The sequence below is a fragment of the Solanum tuberosum genome, unplaced genomic scaffold (assembly GCF_000226075.1).
Source record: "Solanum tuberosum cultivar DM 1-3 516 R44 unplaced genomic scaffold, SolTub_3.0 scf00190, whole genome shotgun sequence".
In the NCBI taxonomy this organism is placed as follows: Eukaryota; Viridiplantae; Streptophyta; class Magnoliopsida; order Solanales; family Solanaceae; genus Solanum; species Solanum tuberosum.
Window position 1 is genome coordinate 720,519 of NW_006239114.1, and position 21,195 is coordinate 741,713.

The 21,195-nt window shown below is 38.0% G+C and overlaps 1 long non-coding RNA gene across 1 annotated transcript; it reads left to right on the top strand.

Moving 5' to 3' along the window:
- Positions 1–19,309: 19,309 nt before the first annotated feature.
- On the top strand, positions 19,310–19,701 carry LOC102594794 (uncharacterized). The gene is made up of 3 exons (XR_367872.2): positions 19,310–19,417; positions 19,506–19,584; positions 19,672–19,701. It is a non-coding gene; the product is annotated as an uncharacterized lncRNA (long non-coding RNA).
- Positions 19,702–21,195: the final 1,494 nt, after the last annotated feature.

Consider the following 21,195-nt stretch of genomic DNA (forward strand, 5'->3'; position numbering starts at 1 on the left):
CAATCTGGTTGAAGTGTTCTACTCCTCCCTGGGAGGATTAGATTGTTTACGTGCATGATTTAATTTGATATCCTTGCTCGGGTAGTTATGACTATTGAATTCCCATAATTGCATACCTTAAATTGGATTAAAATTTGAGGGGTTGTGTTTGGGTGTTATGGGTCCTACCTTAATTGTATTGGTGCATGTTTTGATTTTGTTTTCGGGAGTTGCAGGGTTGAATTCGAGAGGTTGGGTTGAAAATAGGCACGTCGGGCCATTTGGCGAGCTGGGTCGAGCTCGCCAAACCACTCGGCGGTTTGCCTAATGTTCCCATCTCGCTTTTGATTTCTTGCTATATTTGATGATTAATTTTGTAACTTTTGGCGAGAAGCTTGATGTCGTAGAAAGAATTTGGCGACTCGCTGAAAGTCTTCTCTTTCGCCCTTTATATGCACCCCTGAACCTTTATGCACTGAAACTTTCGGTGGACCTATCCTGGTTCACCAAAAACTATTGGCGACCCGCCGAAAAAGTTCCCCTTTCACCTTCTTGCTACAGTGTTAGAGCTAATTCCTTTGGCGAGCCTGATCTAGCTCGCCTAAGAAATTCGACGATTCGCCATCTGGTTTGGCGAGTTTATCTGCATAAGTTCTGCTTTTCTTTTGTTTAAGTTTTTCTAACTTCTCTTCAAGACTTTGCAGACATGACTAAATCAAAAGTTGTGGAAAGAATAAAACCAGCACAAGAGAAGTCAAAAGGGAGTGCGATAAATGAGGAGACAACTACGTTGAAAGGCAAAGCTACGAAACTGACCGCAACTATTGGGAAAGGCAAGGGCAAAAGGCCCACTTCTGCCAGGAAGACCATTACCCAGGACCCTAATATTCTATCATGGGCCAGGGGATTTTGCAGAGTGGTGCATATCTTTTTGGCAGACACACACTCAACAGACCTTGGTGAATCCGGTATCGTTGTTCTCCCTAAGGTGACTTCGGGGACTGATGCCCATATTCAGAGTACTACATCGGGCACTGAGGCCCAGACAGATGGAGAGACTCCATAGACAGGATCCCCTCTTTACCTCCTTCTCTGTCTTTCTTTAATTTACATTCTAGATATTTTATTACTTGCATTTGAGGACAAATTTCTTTTATTTGTGGTGGGGTGAGGCCCACCTTTGTGTGTTATTCGTGAATTATGTTTCGTTTATGTATTTGGGTTGTAAGCTATAATTGTGTTTTATACACTATTTAGTGGAAGGTTTGAGCTTGTGGCTCCGTGTTTTAAATTGCAAAATGATTTTGACCCTTCCAAAAAAAATTTGCTACCCCTTGTGTGTTGAATGTGGCTGTTCCTTCACAAATTTGAGTATCGGTTCCGATCAATATCGATGACTTGGATAGTGCTTATAATCGAATAAACATGAATGTGCGGCTACAATGAGGCCAAATGAAGTTGCATAGACAATATGTGAACTCTTTGCATCTCGTTGTGACTAGCCAATGATCAAATCGAGTCTCTTGTGATGATCGTTGTACACTGGCGAAAGTGTGGAGTCTTGTTTCACTTATAGTGTCAATGCCTAGTGTGATGAGCTTACCTGTGAACTATGCATGATGGATCCTAGAATTTGCCCCGTTGGTCCGATCAACTAAGTGATGCTATCTCTTTCTTTGGAAGAAACTTGATGAAAACTAGACCTCTCTTAATCCACTACCTATAATCCTCTTGATTTGTGGTTGATTGAACAGCCAACTTAGGCCAAAAGCCTAAGTTGGGGGTGTGGTGAAAAGATAAGGGCAAGTCAAGAAGTGCAAGGAAAGTCTCCTTTAACCCATGGTGTTGAGAAAAATGGAACCCCTCCAAATATTATTATTTTTTTAAAAAAAGAGAAGAAAAGAATGAAAAAGAAAGTTGTGGAATAAAGTACAAAATAAATGGGGTTTCCAAACAATCCATGGAGAGTGAATAATAGGATGACTTTTGAGCACTAAAGAGAATGATGAAGGAAAAGGAAATGAAGTGTTGTGAACACCACATTTCATGAGGATGAAAGTCACTGAGCCTAAAAATGACCATACAGTTGCGCTCAGCCCCATTACAAGCCTTGAAAGACCTTTGTGATCTTGAGTGAGCTGAAGCAAATGTTGATTGGAAAATACGGGCAAAACTATGGGTGAAATTATGCATTGTGTTCTTCTTTGTGAGTGTGAGTGTTGCATATGATTCCGAAGCTTTAAACTGTGAACCATTGTGTTAATATGGATCATTCTTTGTGTGAGGGCATTTGAACACTATAGTTGAGCTTGAACTTGCATTTGAAGCAAGTATTATGAGTTCGAGATTCTTTGATAATGGTATGTCACCACTTGAAACTTTGAGTGCACATTTGATCCTTGCATGAGTAAGTTAAGTCTTGTTGTATACATTTATGATTGATTCTTGTATAGCATTGTTTGAGTTACCCATTTTGAACACCAGAACTCGAGTTTTCTTGAGGACAAGCAAAAGTTTAAGTTGGGGTGTTGATGAGTCCACAAATTGGACTCATTTAGGGTATGTATTTTGTATAAAATTAGTGTCCTCAAATGCATATTTTGTCTCAATATCTGATGAAAACCGTTAAGTTTTAGGTATTTGGAGTTTGAGGGAAAGCATGGACACTACTTAGCAAAAAGGAACAAAGGCAGCTAAAAGAACGAAGAAATGAAGATCTGTGAATTGCCGAACCCGTTCGGCGAGTCACCAAACGGTCCTTATCCTCGCCTTTTGTTCCAGTGTGCTGAACCCTGAAAGAAAGGATCAAATCGGCGGTGAAAAGAAGCAGTCAGCGTGTCACCAAGCAGTTCCGCGAAGCAGTACAATGTCGCCCAATGATCCAAAACATGATGATGCTGAAGGATAGAGAAAGACGACGATAAAACCTACCAAAGGGTGGATCGCCGAGTTGATCGGTGATCACGACTAACGATGCCGAATGATCTGTTGCAACACATATTTTTGAAAACTATAAATACTCATTGAGAGTGGTAGCTTAATATAATATTTTTAATATAGAATTTTTAACATAGAATTTTGAGTTCTAAGTTTGGATAGGGTTTTAAAGAACTAGAAGATTCTAAGTGTTTCAACTCCAAGAATTTGGACTTGGGTCTTGTGGATTCTTCACTCTTTGATTGTTTTGAGACTTAAATCTTCATACCCATTTGAATGCAAGCTCATATTGGTATAAATTTCTATCTCTTTTACATGTCTAGCTAAAACTCCAATTCTTGGGGTGTGATTTTGTGAATATGGGTTAAATTATCTGTTGGGTCTTGCTTGTTGATGATTTATTTGTTGTCTAGATGTGATTTCGTTTAGTAGTTGTGGTGGAACTTAATGAAATTGTAGTTGCAAATACGATTTCACATTTATGTTTTCAGCTTGCTCGAGAGAGAGGTCGTAAAACTAAGACTACTAAATTGATGGCCGGTGGGATTGGGTCGACATGAGGTTCAGCTCGAGAGAGTGAAGCCTAGTCCTTCTCCCACACACTCAGCTCGAGAGAGTAAGTGGGATAAGGAGGAGGTTGTTCTTCATGCGGCAACTTGGTGTTCGAGATAAACCCAGTTGATTTGGGGTAAGTTGCTCGAGAGACAGAGTTTACCCCCACTATAGTCTAGCCTAGTCACAAATATTCAAGAGATTTATTATCAAAAGCATGTACCCCCAATAGTTTAGTTTATCCCGTATTCCTATCACATCCCAAGAATCCCATCTCCTTGATTAGTACTCCTTATATTTAAGGTAATTTTTGTTTATTTGTGACAAACCCCCATTGATAAATTACGCTTGCCTCACCCCTTAGATTTAACATCTTCTTATTCGATAATATATTTAGCTATGACTAATTAGAACTTAATTTTATTTTTCTATTAATTCTCAAAACCACTCCCTTGGGACTCGAACCCAACCCTTGGTTGGGTTACTTTACTATTGTACGATCGTAGACACTTGCATTGGAAGTTGTGTCTTGATTACGCAAACATCAGTTAGCGCCATTCGATTGGTGGCTTTGTTTGAGAGGAATAAAAACAATGGCTATTCGCGTTGAAAAATAATAGGTTTAATTTTATTTGCTTATTTTGGTTGTTAAATTAGGTGTCCTACCACTCGTTCTTGTCACGACCTAGGGTACCCCCTAGACGTAACATGGCGTACTTGACCCTGAAGGGGTCGCATACAAGCCCTTAGCATAATCATACACATAAATCATAGAATAATGCAGAAAAATTTAAAACTTTTACAATCGAAGTCAACTTCTTTTTCATAAACGAAAATAAGAATGTAGACCTTGTCTCAATCACCATCTAGTATAATAGGGAGTACAAATAGGGTCAAAGCCCTTTACATCAATAAAGTCTCAAAAATAGAAAGTACATAGAAACTAGAAAATGATAACAACTTGTCCGCAAACTTGAGGACTCACCAAGCCTAGGGAATACTCAACCCAAGCTTCACTTGAAGTAAGAAGTATGTATCAATGACCGGAACCTACACTAATAGTAAAAAGTTGAATATGGGTTAGCACATAAAGTACTAAATATGGAAGCCATGCACAAAATCATTGAAACATGCATAAAAGGGACATTTAGTTGAAATCATGCCTTTATCAAGTTTGAAAACCATTATGCACATTTATGAAGAAACATAAGTCATACCAAGATACAAGCAACCCAAAGTCATACTAGTGCAATGCAAAGGTAAGATCCAATAACCCTACCAAATGCCAAGTATCACATTTAAGTCACCAACAACATACATATCTTACATTGGCCTCGTCATAGCCAATATACATAAGTAAGGAGACATTCATGATCATAACTTGTAACAAGTAAAGTCAACATTAACATTCATACATATCATACATACATATTTCATAAGTCTTCATAACATAAAAGAACTCATCACAACCTCCCTTAAGGTCTACTTGTGCAATGTGTAAGTGAAGTCCCATATCCCCACTCATACTAAGTAGTACCTCTTAAGAAGTCATAATTAAAGTCCATGCTCTTACCATAGTTCATATTCGTATCATATAGGGATAATAGCCTTAATCGACATAGACCATGTGAGCGACATGGAATCCGGTGTTCTACCCCCACATAATGAATTTTGACTTAAAATCAACTTATATACTTCTCCTAAAAATACCCAAAACAACCCCACTTTAATTGGACTAAAGAGGAAATTACTTAAAAGACCCTCATTTAGTGAATCCCGTCTAGGCACCACGAGCCACTCCACAAGCCATGGTGAGGACCACGACCTATGGTCATACCCGTGGAGTTGAGGTAGTGGCTTGGGATTACCTTAGGCTCACAAGCCTAAGGCATTACCACGAGGGGCTCCACGAGACGTGGTCAAGACCACGAGCCGTGGTCCCTCTCGTGGTCCTTGAGGCAGTGAGCTTGCCTTTTGGGGCCTTTAGCCACTTTGCCCAAGTCTTCTTCACAGAGGGCTCCACGAGCCGTGGTCCCTCATGTGAAGTTGAGGCAGTGGCTAGGCCAAAGGGTGGCCATTTTCCCATGGCCAAGGGAGCTTCACGACCCCCTTCACGAGCTGTGTAGTGGACCACGGGTTGTGGTCCCTCTAGTGAAGGTGAAGCAATGTGCTCCTAGCAAGGAGCAGCCTTGGCCTTTGGCCCCTTTGCCTTGGCACTTACCCCTTGGCCTTAACTCAAAAAGTCCTTTTTTCAACCTTAAATGACTTACTAACACTCGGGGAGTCATTTTATGATTTTTACCCTTACGTTTAGGTTCTAGTTGAACCTACCATTTTATGGGGTGTTACATTATCTCCCCCTTGGGAACATTTGTCCTCGAATGACGATTTAGACATCTTACAGAAGTAAAGACTCAAGACTAGCAGCCTAACGAGCATGCAACATAACAAAACGAACAATTCATTAGGAGGAAACATCAACTCCATCTCAAGACATAATCAATGGAATCACAAGGAAGTAGGAAACTACATCTACAACCCATTATGCACAATATTTATCATTTCATATTAACATAGGAGGGACTACCTTCTCCAACTCAAAGCAAGCTCAACAAAAGAATATAGATCCAACATATCATTTCATCAAAATCATAACTAAGCATGTTCATCAATTCACCTCATGAAGTCAAATATGCAATCATCATACTAAAAATGCAACTCAACATGAGGAACATATAAATCATGAAAACTCAATTTACGCTAAACATGAATTCTCACAAGAACATTCACAACATAAGGAAATCATAGAGAACACTTATAGCACATATGACTTCCAAAATACCAAACTCAAGAAACTACTTACCTCAAGTTGTAATAGGAGTAGAAGGAAAAATATGAGGATAGCGGGACTTCATGTTGGCCACGGCCTCAACTAAGTGATTCCTCCATAAGACCTTAATCGAATATACTTTTTTGTTTCTCAACCTCTTAACTTCCCAGCCCAAAATCTCTACCGAAACTTCCTCATAGGAAAGATTCTCATCAACTCCTAAACCCTCTAAAGGAATGATTGATACCGGATCACCAATGCACTTTTTGAGCATGGAAACATGAAACACCGGCTGAACTGCAGCCAACTCACTTGGGAAGTCTAATTCATAAGCACCCTTCCCAATACGCTTCAAGATTTGATATGGGAAGCTTCCCCTTCTTACCAAATCTCATCACACCTTTCATAGGTGAGATTTTCAAGTAGACCCAATCACCAATCTCAAATTCTAGATCCCTCTTTCTAACATCGACATAAGACTTTTGCCGACTTTGGCCGTCTTCAACCTCTCTCTAATGAGGCGAACCTTTTCAATGGCCTAATAGACTAATTCGAGACCAACTAGAGCAAATTCACCTACCTCAAACCAACCAACCGTAGATCTACACCTCCTACCATACAATGCTTAAAACGGTGCCATGACAATACTTGAGTGGTAACTATTATTGTAGGCAAACTCTATCAATGGAATATGTTCATCCCAACTACCCTTGAAGTCAATCACATATGCCCTCAACATGTACTCTAAGGTTTGAATGGTGCGTTCCTCTTAACCCTCCGTTTGAAGGTGAAAAGCGATGCTAAGCCTAACATTGGTACCAAGCCCTTTTTGGAATGCCTTCCAAAAGTGTGAAGTAAATTGATCACCCTGATCTGAAATGATAGATAAGGGAGCCACATGCAACTTCACTATCTCATTGATGTACAACTTGGCATATTCTTCTGCCAAATAAGAAACATTGACGGGAATAAAGTGGGCGGACTTTGTCATTTTATCAATAATGACCCAAATAGAATCATGTTGCCTTAGAGTATGAGGAAACCCCGCAACAAAATCCATATTCAAATCCTCCCACTTCCAAGTGGGAATATCTATATCTTGGGACAACCCTCCGGGCCTTTGATGCTCGGCCTTAACTTGTTGGCAATTTGGACATTTGGCTACAAAACCCACTATATCCTTCTTCATATCATTCCACCAATGACTTCCCGTAGGTCACGGTACGTCTTGGTGGCTCCCGGATGAATAGAATATCGCGAACCATGAGTCTCTTCAAATTTGTTCTCTTAAGCCATCAATATCCGGAGCACATAATCTACCTTGGTACCTAAGCACCCCATCTCCCTCTTGGGAGAAAGCCTCAACGGACTTGTTGAGTACCGATTCTTTCAACTCCATTAATATAGGATCAATGTGTTGCTTGAACTTCGCATCAACCACGAATGAGGATTTGGAACCATGATGGACCATGACACGACCCTTGGTGGAATTCACTAGTTGGACACCTAACCGGGCCAACCAATGTACATCTCGAACTAACTCTTTCTTCTCATCTTCTACATAAGACACACTATTCATGGACATTCGACTTAGGGCATCGGCAACTACATTGGCTTTCCCAGGGTGATAAAGGACACTCATATCATATTCTTTCAAAAGTTCTAACCACATTCTTTGTCAGAGATTCAAGTCTTTTTGGCTAAACATATATTGGAGACTCTTGTGGTCGGTGAACAGATCAACATGCACCCCATATAGATAATGTCTCCATAATTTCAAAGCAAATACCACCGCCTCCAACTCGAGATCATGAGTTTGATAGTTCTTCTCATGTATCTTGAGTTACCTTGAGGCATAGGCAATTACTTTCCCATGTTGCATAAGGACACATCCTAAACCCACTCGAGAAGCATCACAATATACTACAAACCCATCGGTACCCTCCGGTAAGGTCAAAATTGGAGCGGAGGTGAGTTTATCTTTCAATTCTTGGAAGCATTTCTCACAAGCTTCCGACCACACAAATTGAGCGTTCTTTTGAGTTAAGGCTGTCAATAGAGAAGCAATAGAGGAGAAACACTCAACAAACCTCCAATAGAAGCCGGATAAACCCAAAAAACTTCTAATATCGGTAAGAGTTAGAGGTCTAGGCCAACCTTTGACCGCATCCGTCTTCTTTGGATCTACCTTAATACCCTTGCTCGACACAATATGACCAAGGAACGCAACCGACCTTAGCCAAAACTCACATTTACTAAACTTAGCATACAATTGGTTATCCTTGAGGACTTGCAACACAACTCTCAAATGGTCCATATGGTCACTCTCACTCTTAGAATAGATCAAGATATCGTCAATAAACACAATGACAAACATGTCGAGATATTTCCAGAAAACCCTATTCGTAAGGTCCATAAAAGTCTTTGGGGCATTAGTTAGACCAAATGACATCACAAGGAACTCATAATGCCCATATCTAGTTCGGAAAGTCGTTTTGGGAATGTCAACCCCTCTTATCCTTAGTTGATGGTAACCCGAACGAAGATCTAATTTGGAGAAATAGTTAGCCCCTTGAAGTTGATCAAACAAATCGTCAATTGTAGGGAGAGGATACTTCTTCTTTATAGTCACTTTCTTCAATTGACGGTAGTCTATACACATCATAAGGGACCCATCCTTCTTCTTCACAAACAATACCGGAGCACCCCATGGAGAGATGCTTGGTTGAATAAAACCCTTGTCTAAAAAGTCCTTGAGTTGCTCCTTCAACTCTTTCAATTCGGCTGGAGCCATTCTATAAGGAGGGATGGATATGTGTTGTGTATCCTGCAAAAGATCAATTCCAAAGTCTATTTCCCATTCGGGAGGAATGCCGGGCAAGCCATCGGGAAAGACTTCAGGAAACTCACTCACCACGGGGACCGACTCTAAAGAAGGCACCTTGGACTCAACATCCATAACCCTAACAATATGATGCATGCACCTTGGAGATCATTTTCCTAGATTTTAGACATGAAACAATTTGACCTCTCGGAATAGAATCCCCCACTTTCCACTTTAAAATTGACTCTTTTGGAAATTGAAATTTGACCACTCGGGTCCTACAATCTATAGAAGCATAACATGCATGCAACCAATACATGCCCAAAATTACATCAAAATCAAGCATGTCTAATTCTACCAAATCAACCAAAGTGACTTTATAAGACAGAAATATGACAACTCCTATAGACTCTTTTTGCCACTACCGAGTCACCAACCGGGGTAGACACCGAGAAAGGTTCTTCTAACACATCGGGGAACATTTCAAATTTCATAGCCACAAAAGGTGTAACAAATGACAAGGTATCACCGGGGTCTAATAATGCATAAACATCAATGAAAAAGACTTGCAACATACCCGTTACAACATCCGAAGAGCTCTCTTGGTCACCTCGTGATTGGAGAGCATAGAAGCGGTTCTTCTTGGGAGCATCAGAATTTGAACCACTAGGAGGGGCCTGCTTGCCCTCTCTTCCTTGAACCTTTAGCATGGGACAATCTCTCTTCATATGGCCGCTCTTTCCACAACTAAAGCAACCATCCATGCCAACTAAGCACTTGCCATCATGCTTTTTGCCGCACTTGGCACAAGTAGTTCTCTCAACATAAGAACCACTACTACAACCTCCTTGAGGCTTAGGGTTAGACACCATATCTTTGTTTCCCTTTGGAGCACTTGAAGAGCCTTGGTTGGAAAACCTCTTCTTGAACGTTGGTTTACCTTGAATCTCAAATTTACCCTCGAAAGAATTTCCATCATCGACTCTTGCCCTCTTTACTTCTCTATTCACTTGCTTCAGCTTTTGTTCCTCAATTTGTTCGGCACAAACCATAAGACGTGCAATATTCATACTTGGAATAGGCATAGCCGAACGACATTCATTGACCACCAAGTCGGATAACCCCATAACAAATTTGTTCATCTTGGCCCTAGAGTCCGCCACTAAAGTTGGAGCATGCTTAGACAATTGGGTGAACTTAAGGCCATATTCCTTCACAGTCATTCCTCCTTGTTGAAGGTTGATGAATTCTTGCATTTTTCGTTCCCTCAACTCAAGAGGAAAAAACCTATCAAGGAAGACTGACTTGAACAATCCCCAATGTATCGGGCCCGCTCTTATGGGTCTCTCATCCTTCCATTGCTCAAACCAAACATGAGCCACATCCTTCAATTCGTAGGTGGCTAGTTCTGCCTTCTCTTGGGAAGACACTCTCATATCATTAAGCACATTAAGCACTTCATCAATAAACCCTTATGGATCTTCATCCACTTTGGAGCCATAGAACACTGGGGGATTTATTCTTGTGAAATCCCTAACCTTGAATCGGTTGTACTTACATTGGGGTTCACTTGAACTCTAGCATCCTTGTGACTTGAGCCGTCAAAGCATGAGTCAATGTTTGGAGAGTTGTCCTTCTCTCCACATTGGTCATATCCCCCTCTTTATTAGGAGCTTGAGGAACTTGAGGCTCTTGAGGACCTTGGGGAGGAACTCCCTCATTCACAATCTCCTCTTCCCTCCTTCTTGCATTTCCCCTTCTAGTATTCATATGCTATATACACAAGAAAAGGGTTAGGAAAAAGGACTTCATAGAGTTAAAACTCTAAAGCATGACTAAAGAGTAATGAAAGAAGGAAAAGTTCCTAAACAACTTATAGCCTCTCATTCATAAGTGTGGCGCGCTTCACATTCATGAACAAGACTCTACTAGACATGGTTCATGAGACATCAATCCTAGAATCATTCTAAATCTTGTGCTCTAATTACCAAGTTTGTCACGACCCAGGGGTACCCCCTAGACGTAACACAATGTACTTGACCCTGAAGGGGTCGCATACAAGACCTTAGCATAATCATACACATAAGTCATAGAATAATGCGGAAAAATTTAAAACTTTTACAATCGAAGTCAATTTATTTTTCATAAATGAAAGGCTTAACCCATCGGTGGCTCCTAAAAGTTGGCATGAACTTTCACTTAGACACTTGAACTAGACTTTGTTCATTTTAGACACCTCATATAAGATCCTGATGTATCATTTTGACACTTTTTGCTGATATGGCATAGTGAGTCTGACCCACTCATTAACCGCGCGTCAGGCTCTTTTTTAGCCAATTTTTATTTTATATTTCCTTCTTCTTCCCCATATTTTCAACCACCATTTTCTCAAACTTGAACTTCTTCCATGGTAAAATATATTTGATGATGCCACAACTGTGGAATCTAATTCCAAACAGAGCTTTCCCCAAGATTTCCCAAGGATGCTGCCCTTCTTCATCAATTTAATTTGAGAAAAAAAGACTGAAACTTGAAGAAAAAAATGAAAAGTTGGGGATGAATAAAAAGTCACTAAAAATGAGATAATCCCATTAAAAGAAACTTAACAATCTGATATGAACACGTACACATTTGTATTTTAAAAGTTCATTGGATCTTAGACTTTATTTTTTTTAGCAATAAAAACTGTAAAATTCTCTTTTAGCAATAAAATTTGTGGAGATGCATTTATTTGAAAAAAATTGAGTTACACAAGTTCACTAAAGTAGGATTGAACAATATTTAAGTAAAAGAGATAGAGAAAATTTTGGGTATATGATAGAAAATTAAGGGGTGTGTGCTACTATGCTTGTTTCTCCAACGTTGAAGAACACGATGGGGTGGGGGTGGAAGTGGGAGATGTTTCTCTTAAAGATTTGTTAAGGTGATTTAATCCTTTTTTTGTTATTATTTGGAAAAAAAAAGCCACGTGTCACCGATCCATTGGCCATCTTTATTTTTATTTTTATAATTGATAGTTTATTATTTAAGAATTATTTTGAACAAAATGACAAGTGTCCTCATTTAATTAGACACTTTACACATCATTCACGATTGGAACACACTCACCATCATATTTTTGCTGAATGTAAAAAAAGTGTCAAACTGACATATCAGGGCCTTACATGAGGTGTCTAAATGAACAAAGCCTAGTTAAGATGTCTCAGTGAAAATTGATGCCAACTTTAGGGGGCCACCAATGGGTTAGCCCTAAATGAAAATAAGAATCTAGACCTTGTCTCAATCACCAACTAGTACATACTTCATGCATAATCAAGTGTAAAGGTATAGGGATGAAGGATCTTGCGTCAATACCACAATTACACATTAGTTATAGGTTCATCACTATCTAAGAGAATCACAAGTTCATATACAATATTCATCAACATATATAAACCCTAACAAATTGCCCTTCAAGGCTAAGAATCAAGATTAACCCTAACTTCTAGAATTACCATACTAGATAGAGAGATATCATGATTCAACAACATAATCAATTGTCATGCTACCATCATCAATCAAGCCATACATAGTTCACAATTTAGGAAGAAGAGGAAATCATGGGTCCAAGGGAGATTTTCATCAAAATCCAACAATACTTCAACATTCCCATTATAAATCATCATAATCAACCATAATAAACCATAATTAAACAATGTAACATTTCATAGATTGAAAACCCTAGGTTTGGGGGATTTGAAATCTTGAAAACATAATTTGAAGTGGCTCTTTGGGGGATAGCTACCCAAAGATGAAAAGCATCCATACCTCAATTAAGAATCTCCAAGATATTTGGGGAAGAACCTTTAAAATCTACAAACCCTAGCTCCAATGCCTCTTTCTTCTTCCTTGAGCTTAGATAGAGAAATATTGAGAGAGGAGGAAGTGTTTGATTTGATTTGGGTGTTGGGGTAGTATGACTTAAAATAATGAATTTTGACTTAAAATCAACTTATATACTTCCCCTAAAAATACCTAAAACAACCCCACTTTAATTGGACTAAAAAGGAAATTCCTTAAAAGACCCTCATTTAGTGAATCCCGTCTAGGCACCATGAGCCACTCCACGAGCCATGGTCCTGCCCGTGGAGTTGGGAAGTGGTGCCTTAGGCTCACAAACCCACTCCACTTCTCTGAGGTATTCAAACAAGTGATTTTTGGGAATTTAAACTAAGGCGCTATGCTTGTCGATATCCTGCCACCATGAAGCTCTCCCTTGAGACTTACTATTTAAATGTTGATCAATTTTCAGGCTAGGGGTGCAGGATCAGAATGAGTTTTCTGACAGGTTCTTTGGCACTCTTTAAGCATGTTGCTGAGGCTACCAAGTACTTTAGCATTACAATCAATTTTGTTTAGTTTTATCTTATGCTCAATTACTATTTTGTAATATCATTTTTTCCTATCAAACTACTTTGTAATGACATTTGCCTTCTCAATCTTTTCCCTATTGATTATAGTAAACGTGCAACTATTTCTTTTGCTTTGGTAAGGCAGAAACCATATTCTATAAAGGATGAAAGCCATATAAGTATCAAAGCAATTTTGTGTTTTCATTGCCATCGGGCTTCACACTTGTGCACTCAAGGATAGGGGAAAACTGAACTACCAATAAGAAGCATAGGCAAAATAACCTAGACATGGATCCCTTACTGTAAATCTAATAGAAAAACGAGGAGATAGTGTGTTGTACTATTTCATATCAAACTTCCCGAGTTACGATGACACCTACTATAACCCACTAGTAGGTAAGCCAACCTTTACCCAAAATGACAAGTAATGCGGCAGTCCACCGTGAATGCGGATGAGACATTGTTTAGAATCTTTATTGTCGATGTAATTTGTTTTCAATTAGGTTACTAGATTCGTGATTGTCATCTAATTTGTACAGGCGAGTGGATACCACTGTAACTTACATGAGGTTACTTTATGTGATTAAACACGAACAAAGCTTGTTTGGATTGAAAGTCCAACCAACCCTCATCAACAAATTTGTCATATTCGTGTGGGTGATTGATAGTAGCATATGTAGATTATGCACTTACAAATTTCAGCTTTTATTGCTGATAGATAGTAATATATTAATCTTCAAAAGATAATGATTTTTTTGTCTCAAACTATTGTCTTTTCTGATTTATCATAGAAAATTTTCAAGATGGCTCATGCAATGGGGCACTTGTGCTGGTAGACAACAACATTATGTCCCAGTGCTGTCCTATCCTTTGGGGCTCGGAGCAGGTATTTTGCAAATACTTTTTGTTCCGGTAACTGGAATACTCTCCAATAAAATGCATCGAATGTTAGATTACTTGTCCATGGTTTTGTAGATATTTTGGTGCATTCAGCTACTATGTTCATATCTGGTGATAGTGAACTCATGGCTGGTGTACTTTCTGTCAGAGGAGAAAGGTTTTTCCTCTAATTCGCATACATTTCAAAATTTGATTTATTGTTATCTTATGATTGTATATTCTTAGTTTTCTCTGGTCGTTTTTGATTGCCTAAACCAATAATTACATTAGGAGTTTGACTATAGTGAATGTGAGTTTGTAAGTAGACCGATTATTGATTTCTCTAGCAATGATCAGTTACCATACTCAAAGTGAAACTCTAGATTTGTTCAACAACAGGTAGGAAATGCTGAAATCATGCTTCCTTTTTCTCTTCCATTTCTTATAAAAATAAATTTTCTATTTTCTTTGGACTGGATTAAAAGGATATAAAGGACGATAATCTCGCAACTTCCATAATTCTTTACTTTGAATAAGGGCCTTCACTCAGGCCCGAGGATGAGCCTTCGTACAATCTTAGTATACTTGCTCAGGGTTGTATGCAAGTCAAAAATGGATCCCTTCCATATGGCTTATGGTGTGAACAAGAAGTCCTCTCTATGCAGCACCTTATTGACCCTGCAATGCACAAATTTGTGCAATACTTAGTGACACTGTAATTCTTTTCCTGAATGCATTGTTGCCCTTATAATTGACCATGAAGTTTAATAACTTCTTTTGTTGTTGTTGATAAAATTCAGTAAAGTTTAAGAAATCAGTTTATTGACAAGTCTATATTTGAAAAAAATTAGTAGTTATGTATAGCGTATTGAATGTAAATAATGTCTGATGTCTTGTTTCTCTTCGAACATGTCAAGTGTCCTTCTAATAATTTTCTTATAAATTTTTGTACTTAACAATCTTAGCAAAGGAGATGTACTTCCTACAAAATATTGAAGGTGTAGGGTTAGCGCCATTCAATTGTTGTCTTTGTTTGAGAGGAATTAAAACAATGGCTCTTCGTGTTGAAAAAACAACAAGTTTAATTTTCTTTTCTTTTTTTTAGTGGTGAAATTAGTATCCCACCACTCGTTCTAGAATCATATGTGCCTTCCTGCGCCTTTGTCAATCTATTATTCTTGATCCTATAGATTTTCATGATTATGGCATGCATATTGTTGCATCTTCATCATTATATTGTGCTGAGAAGTTAAGATGGTTCGTAAATTCTGCCATATCACAATGTTCTAACTAAATAATTTCAATATCTTGCAGGAGAATGCACAAAAAATTGCTAAATATTTATCTTCCCATCCACAAGTGAAGAAGGTCAAATATGCAGGTCTTCATGAACAGGTGATTTTTTTGGGAATTTGAACTAAGGCGCTATGGTTGTCGGTATCCTGCCACCATGAAGTTCTCCCTCGAAACTTACTGCTTAAATGTTGATCAATTTGCAGGCTATGAGTGCAGGATCGGTGCTGAGTTTTCTGACAGGTTCTTTGGCACTCTTTAAGCAAGTTGTTGGGGCTACAAAGTATTTCAGCATTATAGTAAATTTTGGTAAGTTTCATCTTATGCTCAAATACTATTTTCTAAGATAATTTGTTCCTATCAAATTACTTCCTAATGACATTTACCTTCTCAATCTTTTCCTGTTGATTATAGTAAACGTGCAACTATTCTTTTGCTTTGGCAAGACAAAAACCATATTCTATAGAGGATGAAAACCATATAAGCATCAAAGAACAACTTTTTGAATACCATATCTATTAAGAACCCTTCAAAATGAACAATGCCTAAAGAGGTGGATGTATAGGCAATCTCCCTTGACACTAGGGCAATCAAGGATAAAGGAAAACTGAACAATCAATAAGACGTATAAACAAAATAACATTTACATCGAGCCTCTTACTCTAAATCTAACAGAAAGACTAGGAGATAGTGTGTTCGATTGTTTCATATCCAACTCAACTAAAGTATATTTGTGTCACGACCCAACTTCCCGAATCACGATGGTACCTACTATAAACCACCAGTAGATCAGCCAACCTGTACCCAGAACGACAAGTAACGTGACATTCCTCAGTGAACACGGAGGACAGTGATGGCAAGCCCAAAATAGTAGCTTCGCATAGCTCAGTTCGGACCTTCTTTTGATTACTTCTTTGGATTAAATACTTCCTAATACACTTTTTAAGTGTCCACAAGAACTTTTGACATGTTGGCTTCATTTGTAGGTGTTTTGAACTAAAAATGGCTTTCGAAACCAATTTGAATGATTAAGAAATGGCTCCAGAAATTGAGGAGGAAGAGTGTTTTTTATGAGAGCAGGTTCCTATAGGAAAAATATGCCTGAAAATATGATGATTACTTGGCCACAAGTGAGGACACAATCTTATTTTCAGTTAGGGATGCCTCCCTTGTAATAATTTTGTTGATTGTTTCTGCATACTGTTATTGTATCCTTATCGGGTGTACTTTTGTTTCTTTGTTATGGATTGGTGTTCCCTTGTCAGTCTTTGATATTGTCGATGTTTATGTTGATATTGTGTTGGATTGGTATATTATAGTTTTTTATTTGTAGTTTGTAGCTTATTTGGTTTTGTTTTGATAATAAGATTTGAATTGACGATGCCTGATGATGGATAGAGGGTGACGACTTTCATAAGGGTAAATTGTTGATTGCTTATGAGTGTTTGATTGGTGTTGATTAGGGCAAAGTCTGAGTAGCCGTTCCCGAATAGATGCATGAGACTTCCTGATGATGGATTGGTTGACAGCTCTCTTAAGGGAAAAGTTGTCGTCTTTTTGGGAATGTTTTAACTTGGTTCGGTCTAAGAACATATTCATGCATGTGAATAATATTTTTAAAAGGTTGAGCATGTTATGAATGATTTTGTGACAACTCTTATAACTCGTTTTGTGACTTTTGATTCGTTAGCGGTTAAAATATTCAATGCTACTTGTATTTAGAAAAGGAAGTAAAATTTTGAACCATCTTGATTGATTTGCAGGCCATGTGCATTGAGTTGTTGAATGATTCCTTTGTGCTTAATTGAGAAAGGGAAATTGATTTGTAGTGTGTCTTAAAATAAGAGCCTCTTGTATTTTTTATTTTCTTTACTTGAGTACCAACAAGGTTTCGAAGTTGGGGGTGCTGATGAGTGGTGGAGTTCCACTCATTTGAGGCTCTTTTGGTAGTTATTTTGGCTTGCTTTAGTTTAGAATTGGTGCTTTTAACGTGGTTTTTTTCATTTTTGCATGAAAATGAAATGGAGAGTTGATTTAGGATATTTGAAGAAACCAAGTGAACTTGAGGCAAAAAGAGGCCAATAGTTGAAAATGCAATGAGGAGTTTGAAGAAAAGTTGAATAAATTTGACATTCAGAGGAAGGAACAAGAACTTACTGCCAAAAATGCTCAAAAGCCATCAACAGAAAGTGGAGAGCTTCACTGTGACTGAAAGAGAAGAAGTGGAAATCAATGAATCTGAAATTACTAAAGGCAGTTTTCTCCAAGTCTAATGCATGTTCATTCTGTTATTACTATTTCATGTTTTATTTACAAGGTTCTCATTTTGAAAACAAATATGGCGGAGGGAACTAGAACTTCATGCTTGAATTTGATTTCACCTCCAACAACAACGACAACGTACACAACATAATGTTATAAAAAGGGGTTTGAGGAGGGTAGAGTTTACATTGACCTTATCCTTACCTTGGGAGGAAAAGAGATTAAACTGTTTTTGATAGACCCTTAGTTGTATTTGCTTGCACCTCCGATGATAAAATTGTGGAAGTGCCTAATTTATCCTCTTGATAACAATGGTATCTGGGACACCATGTATTGTAGTACATAGTACTATCTGTTTAACTATGCACATCAAGATTTAGGTGGATGATAAGATATCACCTTGTGTTGTCTATTGTGAAATTTGAACCTTAGTTCCCAAGCTGTTACTTGATCTATTTGATTGCTAAGCCACCCTATTGGGAAGATGAGAATTTATGATTTAATTGGGAACCAATCTGCAAAATTTATTAGCTACCCAATAGCTCACTTAGAAATTTGTGAACTTCATAATACTATTGATTTTTAATTGTAGTCAACTTTTTTAGAGGAATAGATATAGAGGGAAAATGTTATGTTACTGGATAACACAGTTTTCTTATTCCGTGGCATAAATTTGAAGTCTCGTGAACAAATGATCATATTTTTTTTTCCTGTCTTGCATCTAATTCCTTTCTTTTTCTTCAATTACGTTTCTGTGTTAAAGATAATTTTGGTGTTTAATAAGAAGATTTCTCTGACTTATTTTTAATTCAACCGATCCATAGGTATGAAACATTTCCACACTTGTGGTTGGTTTTAGAATATTGTGTTGGATGAAATCTCATAAGCTTGTTGCAGCAAGTAAGCACTGGCAGGTCTACTATCTTACAAATACATTTCATTGTTCTAGAGGTATACATACTATGTTGGAATAGAGGATTCCTTATGCCGACATTACACACGAACATCAAAAATTTGTGACAACACCCTAATTATTCTTGGTCTTTTTCTAGTAGAGGTGTGAGATATTGAGGTTTCATGGTAAATTTAATGCATGCCTACATTGGGATTTCCCAAACAGGCACTAAGGACATCAGTGTCATGTGCGATTGAACACTTTAACAGAGATGATTGCTTGTAGTCTCACAAATAAAGGTTCTCACTCTTTGGACTAACTTGTTTCTTGTGCCAGTAAAATGATGTTAAAGAAATAGGTTTCTTTTTTATTGTATTTAAAGAGTAGTCAAAATGACCACAGTTTACTGTAGTTGGTAATGTCACAACTTGCATCTTCATCATCTTACCTGTATTTTAGTTTAAACCATACCTAGGAGATTTTTAACATCATTAAATCTCTGGTTGAAGGATGGCAAGCTTCCTGAATATTCAATACATGAACTTGCTTGTGGCCTTGTTAGAGCTCTTTTGTAAGTAAGTAACTTTAGCCTTCTTTGTTCTTTTGTAACACTTGTTGTTTTCGTCATGAATTACTTTTTTGGTGTTTTGTCTACTGTACCAGATACTTGCATTCAAAGGGAATAATTTACTGTGACTTAAAGCTATCAAACATCCTGTTGGATGAAAATGGAATCACAAAGGTATGGTGATATTTATGTTGTGACTTTTCCACGATGAGTGCTTTTGACCAGTTATATAACGTTGAAGTTCTATTTGTTTCCTGGCAGCTGTGTGATTTTGGATTAGCAAGAAAATTGTGTGATATATAAAAGAAACCTTCCTCCCAGGTAGTTCACCTCTCTCTCCCCTCATTTTTGCCCTAAAATGAACAAAGGAAAAGTTAAATTGGTGGTATAACTGTTTGGAAGTTCATTAAAGAAAAACTGTTTAGAAGTGCTTTTGACCAATTATATGACGTTAAAGTTCAATCATGCTTCCTTTTCCTCTTTTAGTTCTTATAAAAATATGATTTCTCTGATATCTCAAAACCATCTACGAACCTTTCAAATATTATTCGTTATCCATCTGATCTCTCAGTCAGACCTATAATTTCTAGCAGAAAATCAGATAAAGGTTTAGATGCAAATCCTTCAGTTTCATTTGATGCACCTCAACTGTCTGATTTTTGTCCAAATGTTAAAAGTGCAATTAGAATAGTAGACTCATCAGTATTGTTAGTGGGGGAATACTCCCTCAGGGGAGAAGCAAAATGTGATCAAATACCTTGAGCTTTTGAGCAGCAATGCTGTTGTAGCCAACATCTTGACCAATGGGTCTATTGTATTGGTTCTACTCAAAATGCTTCGTGACCCCAAGGTTTCTCTGTTGCATGCTTAACTTGCTTCACTTATTGGCTTGTTGATTCATCACTCTACTTTTTTGGGGGATGAGCTGGCAAATCTTGGAATATTAGGTGCACGAACTGATGGTCTGAGAGACAGGCAAGAGAAAGTGAGAAGGTTTTCCATGGCTGCTTTGGGTGAATTACTATTTTATATATCTACTCAAAATGAACATGCTCGGGATAATAAACCAATGGAATCTCCATCTAAGGACAACCGACCCTCATCCTATTGGCAGGTATCTTTGTTGTTGTAACTTCTTATAGGTGCAACACTATATATCAGATAAAATCATAAACAAATGTGTTAAGATATTTCTCTTGGGGTTGTAAAAAAAAAAAGATAAAATCATACCAGCATCTGTACCATCTTTACATATTGCAAAGCCTCACATTATGTCTTAACATTCCTTACTAGAAATGTTAATGTTATAGGTTCCAAGTCCATTAATTTCATTGGTTTCATCGCTTTTACGAAACGGAGAGGATAATATTACTCAAATTTATGCTCTAAGGACTATTGAAAATATCTTCAGTCAAGGAGGGTATTGTCAGCTCATTTCACCATCCAAGATATCATGACTAACCTCTGATACATATTTAGGGCTCTTGGAAAGCAGGAGATCACGAGGCTAACAACAGGGTCTTACTTGGCTCGTCTTGTTCATTTTAACCCTTATTCAACGAGTCATGGAATAACTTTCATTCAAGGATATGTTTTCAAGACTCGTCAAGCATAATCTACGAGAGCAACAAATCTGCTTAAACATTCTGAACATGACCCTCCTTGAAAGTGATACACTGTCCCTTCTTGCCTTAGTCGAAGACAAGAATCTTTTTTTGAATCTGTTGACTCTAATTGAGCAGGGAAGTGAAGTTTTGAAGGGAAAGGCACTCAGATTTGTGGCTC